The sequence below is a fragment of the Panthera tigris genome, chromosome D4 (genome assembly GCF_018350195.1).
Source record: "Panthera tigris isolate Pti1 chromosome D4, P.tigris_Pti1_mat1.1, whole genome shotgun sequence".
Lineage (NCBI taxonomy): Eukaryota > Metazoa > Chordata > Mammalia > Carnivora > Felidae > Panthera > Panthera tigris.
The window spans coordinates 58,616,944-58,631,647 of record NC_056672.1 but is presented as its reverse complement, the minus strand read 5'-3'; the positions used below and the strand labels follow the sequence as shown (position 1 = coordinate 58,631,647).

At 42.0% G+C, this 14,704-nt stretch overlaps 1 protein-coding gene across 1 annotated transcript in view; it reads left to right on the top strand.

Moving 5' to 3' along the window:
* FBXO10 (F-box protein 10) overlaps positions 1 to 14,704 on the top strand; it is a 52,793-nt gene that overhangs the window by 12,506 nt on the left and 25,583 nt on the right.

The following is a 14,704-nucleotide window of genomic DNA, read 5'->3' as shown; positions in this document are numbered from 1 at the left end:
GGGCAGAGAGAGAGAGAGGACAGAGGATCCAAAGCAGGCTCTGTGCTGAGAGCAGAGCCACCCAGACTCCCCAGTGTTATTATTTTTAAAATGTATTGTCTGTCTCTAAAGGTAGGGACTCTGTCTTGTTTACTGCTTATTAGTACTTAAAACAATGTCTAGCACAACAGTAAACAATCTATGACTATTTGTTGAATAAACGGTTATTTGTCTTTGGAAATTCTCAAAATCCTCATGAGGTGTTGCAGGATAGCCATCATTAGCCTGTTTACAGATGAGGAAATAGGCTCAGAGAAGTTAAAGTATTTGTCTCAAAATCACAGGGCTGGGAAGCAGTAGAGCTTGCTTGTTGAGAACCAAGTCTTAAGGGACTCACCTCCCAGGAGGGCGGCCTCTGCCCACCCACTGAAACTGGGGACACCAGGTGGCCCAGAGGGTTAGGAGAGTGCCACACAGAAGCCCTAAGTTCTCACACTCTTGGGAACACACAAACAAAGGGAAACAGCTTGAGCCCTACCACAGGACCTGCTCCCTCCTATCCCAAACAAGTGCCCACTGTCGTTTCTCCAGTTCCTTACAGGCTCACACTCCAGGTGCATGAGCCCTGGGGGACACTTGTTACTTTTAATTCCATAGCTCAGAGGCCCCAGTGGCAAAAAGGAAGGGCAAAACTTGAATACCTTTTTTTTTTAAGTGTTACCTGGTTATGGAAATCCCTATTGCTGCATGAATCCCCATGGATTAGTGTAAAGATACAGTAAATAAAGCCAAATGGAACAACAGGGAATGGGACTGTTGAATAAAAGGAAATACTCTTTGAGTTCAGAGGGGTTCTGAGGGTAGAATTGTCAGCCTCATTCTAGATTCAGCCCGTGGGGTATTATTGCTAGCATTGAGGACATGGCCAAGTTTGGAGGAAGGCAAGTGCTGAAGGGTAGAAAATCCCCTGCTGGCATGTCTTCCTTCCCTTGACAGGCCTGCTATGAGACCCTTAGCTTCTTGGAATCCTGAGCAAACTGAAGTTCAATAGTTTCTCTGGCAGGCACCTTTGCCCCAAATCCCCTGGAGACCCTCACATCATCCTAAGGGAAAGAAACTGTCATTTTATATTTGCAAAGTTGTGAATTTCTGCCCTCACCGTTCTACCTGACATACCTCTGCTGGATGAATCTCCTTGAAATGTAGCTCTGATCAGGCCACTCCCCTCCTGAGCAACCTACACTAGACAGAGTACAAGCTTCCAAGTTTGGCATCCAAGGCCTATGCCAAACATGCAACATGTAAAAGAGACCAGAATTCCAGTGGTCCCGGGGTAACAGAACTGAGACTAACTGAGGAAGTAACTAAGAGCTAGATTTTGGCTCAGTTGTAGGAAATACACTGAAGTTGCTGCAGACAAGCCATGGAATGGGCAATCTCATGGTGTCCAAGGGCTTCATACTAGTGCCCTTTAGAGTTTCACATGCTCTATCAGTCGAGAAGGGCTAGGTTATACTGTAGTAACAGTCCCCAGATTCTTAGTGCCTTAACCCAAAACAAAGGATTATATTTTATAAATGGTATGCGTCTATTTTGGGTCAGCATGGGGATTCTGCTTATCCTACCAGAGTAGCCATCATCGCAAATGTTGCCAGTTGCTATGCCAGAGAAAAACAGAGCTCTGGATGATCTTGCATAGTCGAGAAGTAGCACATACCTCTTCTACTCATAATTCATTGAATGGGACACATGGGTGGATCAGTCGGTTGAGCATCCAACTCTTGATTTCAGCTAAGATCATGATCCCAGGGTTGTGGAATCGAGCCCCACATGGGGCTCTGTGTTGAGTGTGGAGCCTACTTGGGATTCTCTCTCCTCTCTCTGCCCCACTCCCCAACTAATATATTCTCTCTCTCTCTGTCTGTCTCTGTCTCTGTCTCTCTAAAAAACAAAAAAAAAACTCATTGATTAATACTACCTATGTGGCCCCACCCAACCATAGGAAGGACCGGTGCAATCCTATCAAGTGGCCAGGAGGGGAAACTGGGAATAGTTGGTGAAAAGCACTGATTACCAGCACAAGGTGCATTGGATCTTATTCATTGTTACAGCTGTCCTTTGGGGGTAGTATCAAGGTCTCCAATTTATATATGAGGAAACTGTAGCCCAGGGTATTAAGTGACTTGCTCAAGGTTTCATACAACACGGTCCAGGTCTTCTGACTTCAAGATGATACAGGGAGGGCCGTATCACCCAGAGGGTTGAAAGTTGAGGAGAACCATTCATTGAGGATGCTGCACCAAAGTTTGGAATAGGGGCCCTTTTTATGCATTCACCAGGAAACCTGATAAGCATGCAGATAATTGGTTCCACTCCAAAGATTCTCATTCTGAAGATGCAAAGTGGAGCTAGGAACAGGCCCCAGGTGATTTTGAGGTAGGTGGTCAAGAGTCACATTTTAAGAACCACTGTTATGGGAAGTCTCACCAAGTCTGGTTTAAAAATGTTCTTTCTTAATGTTAATGTTCTGCTTAAGATTCTCTCTTTCCCTCTGCCCCTCTCCTGGCTCATGCTCTCTCTCTGTCTCTCAAAAAAATAAAAGATGTTCTTTCCTTTTGAGCTCTGTAAGCTGCAGTACTCCAATTCTTTCTATCCTAGGTTGTCCATTTTCTATCACTTTTTTCTCATCCCAGTATCCCCCACACTCCATAAGGGCTATATTGACAAAACAAAGGAACCAAGGAATAAAAGGGATTTTTATTATTTAATTTTTTTTATTCACCGTGGAACTTTAAGAATTTCTATACAGGAGTTTCTGTATGGATACAGGAAACTTGAATGGAGAGGGAAGGTCCTTGAAACTGGGTTTACATAGTAAATTTACATAAGTTTACAAAAATAAATTAACTAAAAATTGGGGTGGGAGCATGATGGAAATTGACCTCTGCTTATTCGTTTACTTAAAAACACTATTATTAAGCATGTAGTTTGTGCAGGTATTCGATAGTATGTTTGGTTCTTGCTGTAGTCTCTATAATGCAGTTGTGGTGACCCAGTGTATTGCTTATTGATGGACTGCTATGGTAACTGGGAAAACTCATCTGGGATAGAAGTTGACAGTGCTGGGTGCTGTGAGATGTCACATGGGGCATACATACGGTAGGTTGGCTGTTATATAATGAACAAGGTTCAAGTCAGCAGTGAGGTAAGATGTGGTTATCAGGGTGAGTAGTTGTAATTTGGGTATAGTGACCATTAGCAATAGGTCCCAGAGGAGGCCCGACCGGGCAGACCTACAAAAGGCCATATGGGAGTCTCTCACCTGGAAGGCTATACAGGTTAGGTCCCTTAAGGTTAGCTGATCCACTCTCAAACAGCTATCAGAGTTGTCCCTAGTGGAAGGAAAGAACATCATGGATAAGGCATGTCAGAAAGTACACAGTGTATGGTGCTTCCAGGAAGAACGCCATACAGTTCTAATCAGAGAAGCTAATAACTTGGGAAGTGGGAGGTAGAGACAAAGAACAAGGGGCATAAGAGATAAGTCAAAGCTCTTAATGATCAAAAGATACTCCTTCAAGGGGCGCCTGGGTGGCTCATTTGGTTGAGTGTCGGACTCTTCATTTCAACTCAGGTCATGGTATCATGGTTTGTGAGATCTAGCCTACACTGGGCTCCACGCTGATGGTGCAGGATTCTCTTTCTCTTTCGTGCCCCTCTCTCCTGTGCACCACAAGGCAAAACTCTTGGTTTTCTGCTCAGGTCATGATCTCATGGTTTGTGAGTTCGAGCCCTGTATTGGACTCTGCTCCGACAGTGCGGAACCTGCTTGGGATTCTCTCTCTCCGTCTCTCTGCACCCCCCCTCCTCTCAAAATAGATAAACTTTAAAAAAAGAAGATAACCCTTTGGGAAGAAATGCTTGGGTGGTTGATAATTTACATGCTTTCATATAGGAACTTGTTAAAATGAGGATAATAGTGTTCTTCTGATGATTTTACATTGAAGTGCAAAATAATAAAGAAAAAACAGGCGAAGCAAAGACAGCTTAAAAAGTATTATAAATGAGCTCCTTTTAATAGGGAGCTAAAAAATTGAAAAAGATAAATGTAAACCATATGGGACACAGACGATTAGAGGGGCATCTAGTATTTGAGAGAAGGAGGCTGTATCTGAGCTAGTCACAAGAAAGGGACTGTGTGAAGGGTCAAGACCAGCTAGAAGCAATGTGATAGATGAAGTCACTGAATTCAGAGAACCCTGTACAGGTCACCAAGACCTAATGGAAAAACAGCAAAGTAATTTTGTTGTTGTTATCTTTTTTTTTTTTTAATGTTTATTTCTGAGACAGAGAGCATGAATGGAGGAGGGGCCGAGAGAGAGGGAGACACAGAATGGGAAGCAGGCTCCAGGCTCTCAGCTGTCAGCACAGAGCCCGACACAGGGCTTGAACCCATGAACCATGAGATCATGCCTGAGCCAAAATGGGACGTTTAACCAACTAAGCCACCCAGACACCTCTATTGTTGTTATCTTATGAGTGAAGTGAGCCAAAAACAGTTGGAAGAGAGGGGCTAATTGAGACTGAACTACATCTAACCCACTCAGAGTGGCCCTGGCATCAGAGCTCCTTCTTCAGGCAAATGACATCATAATGAGAAGAGCAACATTCAAATTGGGAAATGAGTAATTAGAGGCAGAGCCACCTAAGGTCTGGGAAGAAGTTTGAGAGGGATGTGGAGTGCAAAGATAGGAAGTCGTGAGGGAAAGAAGGAGTTCTGTGAGAGTTAAATATATATAGAAGGGTTAACTTAATCTTACCAAAAGTTCTGCTGACCTGTTTCTTTTCCCATTGACTCTGGTCAAGTGAGTTATGGGTAATAATAAATCATGTAGTTATCTCCTCTGGTTTACTTATTGTCATCATTTCCTGTAAGAACCCAGAACCTGGGAAAAACCAGTCTCAGTCTCGTCGTATCTGGGGAGAGTGGACCTGGTTTTAGAGTATCCTGTCTAATATCCTGTCTAGTATCCTAAACTAGGTATCCTGTTGCTTAGAATGATTTTCTTGTCTGTTCTGTTGCCCTGAATAGTTGGAGTAGAAAAGGGGGTCAGACCAGGTATTGAGCCTTCTGAGGTCAAAGTATCCAGTCCCTATCCCCCAAAGAACCCCTCAATCTAATAGAGGAAATAGAAGTCTACTGAGAGGCCTTAGAAACAGGGTGGAAGTAAACATCATTAATACCCTGGTTGTGGTCTTGAAATAGTGCTTCCATTTAAAGATACCAGGATACGGGTACCTGGGTGACTCAGTTGGTTAAGCATCTGATCATGATCTCGCATCGCAGTTCATGGGTTTGAGCCCGTGTCAGGCTCTGTGCTGACAGCTCACAGCCTGAAGCCTGCTTCAGATTCTGTGTCTCCCTCTCACTGCCCCTCCTCTCTGTCTCTCTGTCTCACTCTCTCTCAAAAATAAATAAACATTTTAAAAATATTAAAAAAATAAAGATACCAGGACAGAAATAAACTCAACTGATTTTTGTCAAAAGTGCAAAAGCAATTCAATGGAGAAAGGATAGTCTTTTCCACAAACAGTGCTGGAACAGTTGGACAACCATAGGCCAAAAAACAACAACAACAACAAAAAAAACAAAAAACCCAAACCTTCAACCTAAGCCTTACACTTTAATCGAAAATTAAATCAAAATGGATCACAGACCTAAATGTAAAAACTAATATTATAAAACATTTAGGAAAAGCACAGGAGAAAGTCTTCAGGATTCAGAGCTAGGTGAAGTGTTCTTAGACTTGACACCAGAAGCACATTTCATAAAAGGAAAAGTGTCAGAAGCATAGTGCTAGTGTGGTGCTGTCATAAGGGTTAACAAATAGATCCATGAAACAATAAATCACCCAGAAATAGACCCACACTGTTGTCATTTGATTTTTGACAAAGGCACCAAAACAAACCAACTGGGGAGAGGAGGTTCTTTTCAGCAAATGGTGTTGGAATAACTGAATACTCACATAAAAAATTAATTTCAATCACTACCTTGTACCATAGCAAAAATTAATTCATGATGGATCATAGATCAAAATGTAAAAATTAAAACCACAAAACTTTTAGAATATGGGGAAATATCTTCATGACATGGGAATTAGCAAAGGCTTCTCAGTTAAAAGGAATCATTTTAAAAAGGTGAGGAGTGCCTGGGTGGCTCAGTTGGTTGAGCATCCAACTCTTGGTTTCAGCTCAGGTCATGATCCCAGGGTCGTGGGATTGAGCCCCACATCAAGCTCTGCACTGGGGGTGGAGCCTGCTTAGGATTGTCTCTCTCTCCCTCTGCCCCCTCCCCAACTCATGCTCACATTCTGTCTTTCTCTCAAATAATTAAAAAATAAAATTAAAAAGGTGAATTAGACTTCATCAAAATTTAAAACTTCTCATCAAATGACACCATTAAGAAAATGAAAAGATAAGCTACAGACTGGGAGAAAATATTCACAGAAATCTGTCTGCCAAAGATTATATTAAAAAGTCCTATAATTGAATAATAAAAAAAAAAAAACGCCAACTAGAAAAAAATAAATGTTAACACACTTCTAAAAGGAGATTTATGAATGGCAGTAAGTACATGACAATGTGCTCAACATCATTAGTCATGAGGGAAGTGAGAATTAAAACCAAAATGAGATGCCATTACATCCTCCCGGAATGATAGAATTAGACCAACAACCATAAATGGTAGTGAAGTTGTAAAGCAACAGTATTTCTTACACATTCTCGGTGAGAGTGTAAAATGTGCAACTTCTTTGGAAAAAAGACCCAGCAATTCCATTTGTAGGTATTTACTCAAGAGAAATTAAAACATGTCCACAGAGCACTTGCCTAAGAATACTAACAGCATTATTCATAATCGCCCCAAATTGGAAACAGTTCAGTTTTCCATCTATAGGAGAACTGATTTTTTTAAACTGTGATATATTAATGTACAATGAAATAACTACTGAGCAATAAAAAGGGACGAGCTACTAATACATGCAACAAAATGAATAAGTATCAAAAATGTTATACTAAGCAAAAGAAGTCTTAACACAAAAGAATACATATGGCGTGTTTCCATTTATATGAAATTCTAGAACAGACAAAACTAATCTATAGTAGAAAAGTCACAACAATGGTTGCCTCTTGGGATTTGGGGTAGGAATTGACAGAAGAGTCGTGAGGGAATATTCTATTTTTGATACGGTTTGAGATTATATGCGTGAATGCACTTGTCAAGATTCTGCAGATGTGCACTGTGGCACATCCACACCGTGAAATGTTCCTCAGCTTTACAGAGGAACAAAGTACTGATGCACACAACTTGAATGAATCTCCAGGGAATTATGCAGAGTGCAAAAAAGCCAATCCCAAGAGATTAGGTATTGTATAATTCCATTTACACATGTCTTTGAAGTGACACAGTTTTAGAAATGGAAGACAGATGAATGGTTGTCAGGGATTAAGAACAGGGAAGAGGAGTCAACAGGGTGGTAGGTGTGATCATAAAAGAGTAACACGAGGGATCTTGTGTCAGAATTTTTCGGTGTCTTGACTGTGGGAGTGGATACAGGAACCTACACAGGTGGTAAGATTGCATAGAACGTAATACAGACACACAAAAATGAGTACAAGTGAAACGGGAGATCTGATTAAGGTGGTAGATTGTGCCAGTGTCACTATGCTGGCTGTGATCATAGTCTTGCACAATGTTACCACTGAGGGAAACTAGGAATGTATGCAAGAGCTGTCTCTTATTTCTTACAAGTGCATGTGGACCTACAATTATCTACAATTATCTCAATAAAACTTCAAAAAAAAAATTCGGGGCACCCCGGGTGGCTCGGTCGGTTAAGCGTCCAACTCTTGATTTCGGCTCAGGTTCATGGGATCGAACCCCATGGCAGGCTCTGCGCTGAGAGCATAGAGGGATTCTCTCTCTCTCTCTCTACCCCTGCCCCATCTGTGCTCTCTCTCCCTCAAAATAAATAAACATTAAAAAAAAAAAGCACAAATTCTTAGAGAAATGTCTGATACCATGTCTGGGCAGTAAATGTAAAAAATGAGTCAGGGACATCTTGACACCACATAGCAAGGAAGCTATCAAAGATGACTGAAGTTGTATCAAAAATGACTGAGGAACCAAATTGAGGCCAAAGATGGCTCAATTTGAGCTTCAGTAAGAATAGTAATTTCAGACTTGAACCCTTTAAAATAGGTTTAAAGCCATGAGTTCGTACTAATGGTTTACACACACGCACACACACACGCGCACACACACACACACACACGCTAGTTACCTTCAAAGAATAACAGGGAACTAGTTCTTTGTCTTGCAACCTGGAAAATAAAAGGAAAGAGGCCTTTCCTAAGTGTACAGTAAAATTGGATAACCAAATGTTAGATGAGGAGCAGCATCTCCTAATGCAATTACTTCAGCAAAGAAATGAACCCAGTGATACAGTTAGTAGAGCATCACCATTTTGTTACCTCCAATAAATTTATGTATCTAAGCATTGGGCATTGGTGAATATGAACATCAAAAAAGAGACAGCCAGGATTGTGGATACTTTATGATAAAAAGACACAATGCCACTGGTAGCCTTGCTAAAGAGATCAAACCTGAGCCTGCTGAAGCCTCTGGATCCAGCTGCCAATATGCAGGAAATCCAGACGACAGGGTAACAAATTGAACTCTTGAGAAAGCATATAGTCAGCAAAATTCAGACCGAGAAACTGGTCAGATGGTTGAGGTTCTTCGACATGCAACTTGTAAAAAAAAAAAGGGGGGGGGGCAGGAGGATGGATGGAGAACCTGTGGGTGGAACGAGAATCAAACACACATCAACCTAAAAACCTGAGGACAAAACAGATTCTAGCTAAGGAGACATACTTAGGTGGTAAAAGCACAAAGACCTAAGGAAGTGATTACTACAGAATCAAGAATATGTGTATCTTTGTGGGGAGGATCGCAATGGGGCACATGGGGAGGCTTCTAGAGTGGCTGACAAAATTCTGGTTTGTTTTTAACATTTTTTTTAAGTAATCTTGAATTCACAGCCCTGAGAGCAAGAGTCACATGCTCCACTTACTGAGTGGGCCAGGCTCCCCAAAATTCTGTTTTTTGATATAGGTTAGTAGGATGTTTGCCTTGTAAAACAATTCACTAAACTCTACATTTGCTCTGTGTAATCCATTGTGATTTACACTTTTTTTTTAAGTTTATTTATTTTGAGAGAGAGCACACTTGCACGAGAAGTAAAGGGGAGGGAGGGAGAGAGGGAGGGAGGGAGGGAAGGAGAGAGAGAGAGAGAGAGAGAGAGAGAGAGAGAGAGAGAGATTGATTGATTGATTCCTAAGCAGCTCCATGCTGTCAATGCAGGGACCATACTCACAAACCATGAGATCATGACCTGAGAGGAAACCAAGAGTCAGAAGCTTAACCAAGTGAACCATGCAGGCACCCCTTGATTTACACTTTAAAAAGGCTGTGATAGAACAGTTCTCAGATGGCTGTGGGGTGCCAGAGGAGCCACTAAATGTTTGAGGAGAGAGGATGAAGAAAGGCCCTCTGAACAAGGTGGTGTTGGGAGAGTAGCATAGATGGGACAAATGTCAGTGGTGAGGCTTGAGAAATAGATAAGCTCATGACCTGTCATCTGTACTAGGTTTTATCCTGGAAGCCATGGGGAGCCACTGAGGAATTCTAAGCTGACAAGTGGCATGACCAGGTTTATATTTAAAAAAGATTCCATTGGTGGCTGAATGTGAAGTGGATTGAATGGAGGAGGCAGGGCTGGTTCCAGGGAGACCAGTTGAGAATCACCTGTAGTAATCCAAACTAAAGATGGTGAAGCCAGAAACAGCATGGTGACAGAAAGTGGAGAGAGGAAAGGACTGATTTGAGAGTGCTAAAGGAGGTGGAAATACCAGACTCGAGAGACTATCTGGGACAGAAGTAGAGAAAAGAAATCAGTTACCAACAGGAGCAGTGGAAGATGATGGTGCCATTAATTGGGACATGGAATAAAGGTGGTAGAACAGGGGTGGAGAGATGATAATCTATACTATTTTTTAAATTGAGATAGTTTGCATACAATAAAATGCACAAAACAGAAGCATACAATGCAGTGAGTTTTTTCAGATGTCTGCACCCATGTGACTTACGTACCAGTGAAGATGTAAATATTTCCTTCACTCCTGAAGTTTCTTTGTGACCCCTTCAAGCACTGTTCTGATTTTTTTTTTAAAGTTTATTTTTATTTTGTAGGGGGGGGGGGGGGTGGGGAGGGAGAGAATCCCAAGCAGGCTCCACTCTGTCAATGCAGAGCCTGAGGCAGTGCTCAGTCTCATGAACCGTGAGATTATGACCTGAGGCGATCAAGAGGCAGCAGGTCAACCAACTGAGCCACCCAGGCACCCCAAGCACTGTTCTGATTTTTATCACTATAGATTATTTTGGCTGTTTTTGAACTTTACCTGTGTGGAATCATACAATACGTTGTCTTTTGTGACTGGTTTCTTTTGCTTAACATATTTTTGTGGCTCACCTGTCTATTGTATATGTCAGTAATTCATCTCCTTACCTGCTGAATAGTATTGCGTTGCATGAATACACCACAATTTGTTTATCTACTCTTCTGGTGATGGTCATTTGGGTTGTTTTCCAGTTTTTTGTTTGGTTATTTTACTATTATGAATAAAGCCTCTGTAAACATTCTGATATAAGTCTTTTCATAGGTGTACATTTTCATTTATCTCCAGTAAATATCTAGGTCGTAGCATAGGTGTATGTTTAATGACAGAAGAGACTACTAGCTTTCTAAAGTGATTATAGTATTTTATGCTCCTACCACAATGTGTGAGAGTTCTAGTTGCTTCACATCTTGGTGCTTTGATGCCTTTAGGGTTTTCAGTTTCAGCCATTGTAGTGAGTGTAACACACACATCTCTGTCATTATAGTTTTAATATAAATCAAGTAATGAATACTAATGATGTTGAACAGCTCTTCTTGAACTTTTTGGCCATTAGTTTTTCTTTTGTGAAGTTTCTGTTCAAATCTTTGCCTGTTTTTTGTTGGATTGTTGTTGGTGTTGTTGTTGAGCTGTAGGATTTCTTGATCTTTTCTGGATACAAGCCCTTTGTCCTATACATGCACTGCAAATATTCTCTCCTGTTCTTTCATTTATCTTTTCATTTTTTTTCATTTCTTAATTTTTTTTTTTTTTTTTTTTTTGAGAGAGAGAGAATGTGTGCATGTTCACGGATGGGGGAGGGCGGTGCAGAGAGAGAGAATCCCAAGCACTGGGATTCTCTGCACTGACAGTGCAGAGCCTGACACTGGGCTTGATCCCATGAACTGAGAGATCACAACCTTAGTTGGACACTCAACTGACTGAGCCACCCTGGTGCCCCAGTCTTTTCATTTTCTTAATAATGCCTTTTGATGAGCAGAAAATTTTAATTTTGAGATAAATTTTAATTTATTGATTTTTGTCTTTTTATGATTAGTACCTTTTGTGCTCTCAGAAATCTTTGCCTATCCCAAGGTTGCATATTTTCTTATGTTTTCTTCTAGAAGCTTTATAGATTTGTTTTTTGTGCTGAGGTCTAAAATCAATCTTAAATTTTTGTATATGGTATGGGTCAAAAGTTCTATTTTTCATATGCAGGTCAAGTTTCCCAACACCATTTGATGAAGACTTTTGTTTATCCATTGAATTGCATTGATATTTTGTCAAAAGTTAGTTGCTCAGTACACATATTTGTTCTGAACTCTATTTTCCTCATGCCCATACCACACTGTCTTGTGGCTGACGTGTTGAGGGAGTCTAGATTATGTTGTCTTTTTGTTTTTGTTGAGTGTTAAATTGTATTCTAACAGTTCAGTTACTGGCAGAACGCTTTGATCCTATCAGGCTTGCTTTTATTCTTCCAATTTGAATATGTTCCTGTGGTATATACTTTCTGAGTCTTGGTGTGAGACTCCATATTCTGGACTGGACTTCCATTGGCTCCCAGCTCTGTATGATCTCTAGTACCCCCATTTACCCTGTAGTAGGTGATCTCTACTAGGTCCCATGAAGACTTGCCCTGTGCTCGTGCAGTCCAGCCTTGAGCCAAGAAACTGCCCACCCACCTCACCCTGCCTCACAGATTCCAGGCACTCAAGCATCACAGAACTCAGATCTTCCTGCTCAGTGAGACTGCCACTCTGCTTGGGTATCGTCTCTCTACCCCACTATGAGAAGGTGCCCTGAGTGAAAGCTAGAACAGTCACACGCTCCCCTCCTGTGTTTCCCTTCTCTCCAAGAATACAGCCCTGCACAGCTTGCTGTTCAGTGCCTGAAACCATATATTCAGAGCAACTTTATAGGTTTTTTTTTTTAAGTTTGTTTATTTTGGGAGAGAGAGTTGGGGGGAGGGGGAGAAGGAGAGAGAGAATCCCAAGCAGTCTCCACACTCAGCATGGAGCCTGACACAGGGCTTGATCTCATGACTTTGAGATCATGACCTGAGCCAAATTCAAGAGTCAGGTGTTTAATCAACTGAGCCACCCAGGTGCCCCCAGAGCAACTTTATAGTTTTTCATGGCAGGAGGGAGAATCTAGTTCCAGTTATTTTGTCATGGCCAGAATGGAAGTTGAGGTTCTGGTTTGGATACAATGCTGAATTTTTAGTATCTGTGGAACATACAGATAGAAATGCTCAACAGGCAATTGGGTACCCATGTATGGAAGGCCTGAGAGAGACTATTGGGGCTAGAGATTCAGATTTTGTAGTTGAAGCCAAGGGATATGATCACCTAGCTATACTTACTTTCTTACAATAGTTAGAGAAGGAGGGAAGAACAATTTTCTGGGGGTGCCTGGGTGGCTCAGTCTTAGCTTAAAGCATTTGGCTTCGGCTCAGGTCATGAGCTCATGGTTCATGAGTCAAGCCCCACATTGGGCTCTCTGCTGTCAGCTTGGAGCCTGCTTCAGATCCTCTGTCCTTTCTCTCTCTACCCCTCCCCCTCTAGTTCTCTCTCTCTCTCTCTCACTCTTGCTCTCTTGAAATGAAAAAAAAAAAACAAAAAACAAAAAAAAAAAAAAAAACACTTTTCTCTTAAAAAGCCTAAGAGGTATGGCTAAAGAAGGAAGTGAGGAACAGGACATGGGTGTCACAGAGACCCATTCACACTGTGAATAAAGCAGTGTTCATTTGAGAGTGACAGCTATCAAGAGCCCAGTCTTTGCTCTGTAATGCTTACCAGTCCAGAGCCCAGCTTTTCTCCATTGCTGCTGAGGACTTAGTAAAGTGTCACTGGGTGATCATTATAGAAAAACCTACCTACCCAGACCCTCATTCCAATCTGTAAAGGTAAAGTCACACCTGTCATGATGACGCTCAGAGATCTTGCAGACATAATCACACATTTGTGCTTCTAGCCTTCCTGGGCCTAGATAGGTGACAGGTATGATCATCGTTTTCATAAAATGGGGAGGAAAACCAAGGCCCTGAAGAGGTTAACAACTGGATTACAGTTGGCTGTGAAGTCTGCCCTATTTCTAGTTTGAGTTTCTAGTTGTCTAGAGCCTTTATAGGGTTTCAGACTTGGAAGTTGCTCTAGGTCATCTAACACAGTCCTCTTGTTTTTTTAGGTGGGGAAATTGACACTCATAAATGAGAGGGCTTTAGCTAGGTATAAATGACAGAAATTCAATGAAGCCAACTTAACCAAAAAGGAGAATTTATCACAAGAGCACAGAGCTAGCTGATGGAATTCAAAAGGCAAGGATAAAGCTGAGCCTTAAGCATAGGCTGGAGCCGTGACCTGGAGTGCCATAGAGGAACTGGCATGGTTTCTGCCCTTTTCTCTGCTCATTTCTTTGTCTCCAATTCGTTCTTCTCTCAATATAGACTAGCTTCTTCTGCCCTTCCTCCCCCCCCCCCCCCCCCGCAAAGAAAATGGTCATTAGCAACTCTTCCTGAGTTTATGGCTCAGGAAAGAAGCCTTACATTCTTCTCCATTCAGGAAAGAAGTCAACCTGATTCTAGAATTGCAAATCCTATTCCAGTGGAGACTTCAGTGGTCCAGTTGGAGCCATCCAGCATCCCAACTATATGCTGCTAAGGGCCTGGGGAGTAGTGTTTCACAGACAGAGCTACCAGGGAGCTCTGCATCTCTAAACATGTGGGGTAAATTGTTGTTGGGGTAGAAAGCAAGGGCGCAGATGGCTGGGCAGCCAGCATGGTAGGTGTTTAGGACACAGGGTTGCATCAGTAACCAGCCACAGAGCCAGGACCAAAACTCACAGCCTGACCCAGCATCAGTCTTTCCTGAGGCTGCCTCACATGGGAGTACAGTGTAATTATGTGATCTGGTAATGAAGAGAGGCAGACAGACGGACACTCACTGCCTCAGTTCTCATTCCTCTTGCTGTGAAGAAATAGAGGTCCCTTCCCTGGGAGTCTGGGAAGTCCAGAGCTCTAGGACTGGAACAGTGAAAGGTGGGTTCCCTCTGTATTAGTCCAAAACCTTGCTACAAGTCATAGAAACCCAAATCAAGCTAACTTGAGCAAAAAAGGGAATTTATTAGAAGGCCATTGAGGTACCTCCTGGAAGTGAGGAAAGAACTGCATATGCCAGAGCAGCTTCAGGAGTCTGGAGTCAGTACCTCCAGGACACATATACGTGTG